Below are 4185 nucleotides of genomic sequence, written 5' to 3'. Positions count from 1 at the left end.
TTCAGGTCTCTTCAAGCATCACATATACTTCTGGGCCAGAGCTTTCCAGACAGAGACCAGCAGTTTTTCATTGGCGTTTAGCTGCTCATCTCAACTATATTGTGCACAAAGGCAAATCCTCACAGTAAAACCACCGGTGTTAAATTAACAATGCTTGGTGTTCATTTGGAAGCACTAAACTATTAATTTTTTTCATAAATTCAGTAGTTATTTTGTTTTGTGGACTATATGCAAATATCTGTTTGCCAATGTAAAATTTAGGACATGTAAGACAGATAAAAAATTAACATGGAATTTTAACGATTCCCCTTATTTTGTTAAAATATTAAAATGTAGCATATTCTGCAAACTTTTGAGCAGAACTATAACAAATTAATGTATTTGAGGCATCTATCAATAAAGAATAGGCACTTGCAACCATATATGAATAACAATGTATTTTCATATCACAGAGAACTTGGAGAATCAGTGTTTGCTGCTGCTGGCTGGTGCGAATGCGAGTCAAAAAGTGAGCGCATTCAAAAGCAACTGCACACGCTTTCGTGAATGTGAGCAACACTTTCAAATGGCCAAACAGGAATGTCAAATGTAATACCAATTATTTTCTGACATTTGTCTAATCTTTTTTATCTATTGCTTTTAAAGACTAACACTAACCAATAATTTGTATTCTATAATATTTTAACCCCTGATGACAATTTTATGATTGGTCTGTGTACTTTAAACACTTGTGCATAAGTCATCATGGATGTTATACAATGTAAACAAAAAAAAGTAATAGCATGTCGGCGCCGCTAGCCTTGTGGTTAGTGCGTTGACATATACAACATATACATGAAGATATATACGTGGACATATACAGCAACTGCACTCACGGCGACCCAAGTCCGATTCCCGTCTCGAGGTCCTTTGCCAAATCCTGCTCCCCTCTCTTACTCAATGCTTTCCTGTCAACTATCCAATGTCCTCTTACATTACGTGGACATATACAGCAACTGCGCTCATGGCGACCCAAGTCCGATTCCCGTCTCGAGGTCCTTTGCCAAATCCTGCTCCCCTCTCTTACTGTCACGGTGCAGGGTGCCTTCTCGGCTTCCCCTGTGGTCTGTGTTGTCCTGTCATGTTCGGTAGCTCGTGGTCTGGGCAATCAGCGCTGATCTCGCAGCGGGGGTTCGCAGATCACGAGCTGACACTCCCCACCTGTCACCCATTCCCCCACTCCCTTATAGGTCTCTGTCTGTCTGTCGGTCGTCGTGAGTAGATTGTTTTGTCCCTGCTCGTGTCTTTGTGCGCGTGCAAGCATAAGTGTCTGACCCTCTGTTCTTCTGTGCTCAAGGACTCGTAACACGGAGATCCGGCATCTCGAGTGGTCCGCAGCGTCTGCCGGCCAGCTCTGGAATCTCCGCTCACCTGAGCAGCAGTTAACTATTGTTTATGTTATTTTGTGTTTTGTGGCGAGAATAAAGACTCTCCTTCCTCACTACTCTGCATCTGAGTCCTCTCTATATCCCAGACCCTGACAGAATCTACTCACCACAATGGATTCAGCAGAGGAGACGGAGTTGCGCCGAGCCCTCCTGCAGCAGGGCTCGCTTCTGGGGCGACAGCAGGAGGAACTCGCGGCTTCTCGTCGCGCTTACTCAGAGATTTCCCTCCAACTCAACCAGCTGGTAGAACGGCTGGACCAGCTGCAGGCCAGCCCTTCGGCAGCCCGGGCTGGCACACCCGCGCCTGGTTCTGAAGGAGCCGTTCCTCGCCACATGGAACCGCGGCTTAATCCGCCCGCTCCATACTCGGGTGAGCCCAACTCATGTCGGTCATTTCTGTCCCAATGCTCGCTGACTTTCACTCTCCAGCCTTCTTGTTTCCCTACGGAGCAATCCAGGGTTGCGTTCGTCATTACACTCTTGGTGGGTCAAGCAAGAGAGTGGGGAACGGCCATGTGGGATAGCGAGCATGACTGCTGTTTGTCCTTTGAGGCATTTTCAAAGGAGTTGCGCAAGGTGTTCGATCGCTCGGCGCGGGGAATTGAGGCGGCACGAGCCCTGTCGCTGCTCCAGCAGGGACAGCAGTCCGTGTCCGGTTACTCCATTGAATTCCGCACGCTCGCCGCATCCTGCGGCTGGAATGAGAAGGCGCTCTGGGATCACTTCCTCCATGGCCTGGCTGAGTACGTGAAGGACGAGATCTATTCCCTTGAGCTGCCTTCTGGCTTGGATGGATTGGTCGATCTCGCCATTCGGGTCGACGACCGGATGGCTCTCCGTTCCCGGCACCGAAGGGGGGGGATTCCCCGCGAGCATGTAACGGGGGCGGAGTTAGTAGCGGCGTGTGACACGCTGTCTCAACGCCTCACCTTTCCGGAGGAGGAGCCCATGCAAATCGGGAGAGCACGGCTGACCATTAGGGAGCGACGGCGTCGCCTGGCCAATCAGCTGTGTCTCTACTGCGGGGAGGCGGGCCATGTTGCAGCGGCGTGCCCTGTTGCGGGGCGACGCTTATCAGGCAGGGGAGAGAGCATGGTGAGCGTCACTACCACTCGACTGCCATCTGGTGGTCGGCCAGAGTTTCACGCTTCATTACAGTTTGGGGGAGCTGTCTTCCAAGTTTCCGCATTAATCGACTCTGGAGCGGAGGGCGACTTCATGGATTCCAGATTGGCCACACGTCTGGGGATTTCGTCCGTGGGCCTGGCCGAACCTATTTCTGCCAGGACCCTTTGTGGCACCCATCTCACTAATGTGTTTTGTGGCGAGAATAAAGACTCTCCTTCCTCACTACTCTGCATCTGAGTCCTCTCTATATCCCAGACCCTGACACTTACTCAATGCTTTCCTGTCAACTATCCAATGTCCTCTTACATTAAAGGCATACAAAAATGTTACCGCGTGTGCTTTTAAAGGCACTTTAACACTTGATAAGGCTTTTTTTATAACAGAATAAGGCAGAATATTTTAGGATATACCATTTAGCGCTTATTGTCTCAATCACGTTTTAACGTCATTACGTTTTATCAATCAAAACTCTACTTTTTATTCGGCTACAGTGATCGTAGGATGCCTTTGTCCATATAAGGGGTTTCCTGAACATCATAAGTTATTACTTTTATGAGTTCGTTCTGGACTTTCGGAGTGAGAGTGTGCCCTCTAGTGTCCAGTATGAATGAAACCGTCATTATATAAGAGCGTTTGTTCAACCGTCTCGTGGACGCCCATCACAGAGCTGGACCAAAGTTAAGCATTTGTAATTAAAAAGTGTATATTTTTCTCTTTTTTTTTCTAAAAATGACTGATTGTTTCACTGGAGAAGACCCTTATTCATTGTCTGGCTCGCATGGAGCCCTTGGAATAGCCTAAATTTGGGTTTTAGATCATTTATTTGTATTAGATGGAGAACAATCCTGGAATATTTCCCTCCAAAACATTAACTTCTCTTTGGCTGAAGCAGGTAAGTCATCTACATCCTGGATGGCATTTGGGTGAGTAAATAATCAGGGAAATCTCACTTTTTGGGCAAACTGTTTCTACCTTGTGTGGTAAAGAAGGTGGTGACTGCAACCTTATTTTTGTTTGATTGAGTTTGTATTGTAGGAGGTCCTGATTTAAGTGATCTCTGCTGGACTATATGCGCTTTGATAACCTTGTTTGGCTCTTTACCATCGTGTGTATTATTAACATTGCTTGGATTATTCTGATTTGTGGATTATGTGTGAATTTGGTGTGGAAAGTTCCTGATGTTTTTATGGATAGATTACCACGGAAAGTGCACCCCACTCTCAAAGCTATAATATAATTGATTCCTTACGTAAAGACTTATCTTTAGTTGATTCATGGAGTTACTTCAATATCAATGCATACGAATATACATGGAGTAATGCATAAACAATCTTAAAATCAAGAATTGACTCATTCCTCATTTCATCCAATCTACTTCAACATGTTCAAAACATCTCCCATCATTATGCTCCCTTTACAGATCATCTGCTTATTGATATGTCCTTACAGGCTGTTCATAATTCAAACAGTCTTCATAACTACTGGAAATTGAATAACTCTCTCTTAGAAGACAACATTTTCATACAAAGTACTAAACTTTAGCCACCAATATATTTAATTCAGAGATGTCAGACTTTGTTTCTAAATGGGAGCTATTTAAATGTAAATATTTGCCATTAAACAAAGTAAG

The sequence above is a fragment of the Sinocyclocheilus grahami genome, unplaced genomic scaffold, assembly GCF_001515645.1.
Source record: "Sinocyclocheilus grahami isolate Dianchi unplaced genomic scaffold, SAMN03320097.WGS_v1.1 scaffold2957.1, whole genome shotgun sequence".
In the NCBI taxonomy this organism is placed as follows: Eukaryota; Metazoa; Chordata; class Actinopteri; order Cypriniformes; family Cyprinidae; genus Sinocyclocheilus; species Sinocyclocheilus grahami.
Note: the sequence above shows the minus strand (reverse complement) of the source record.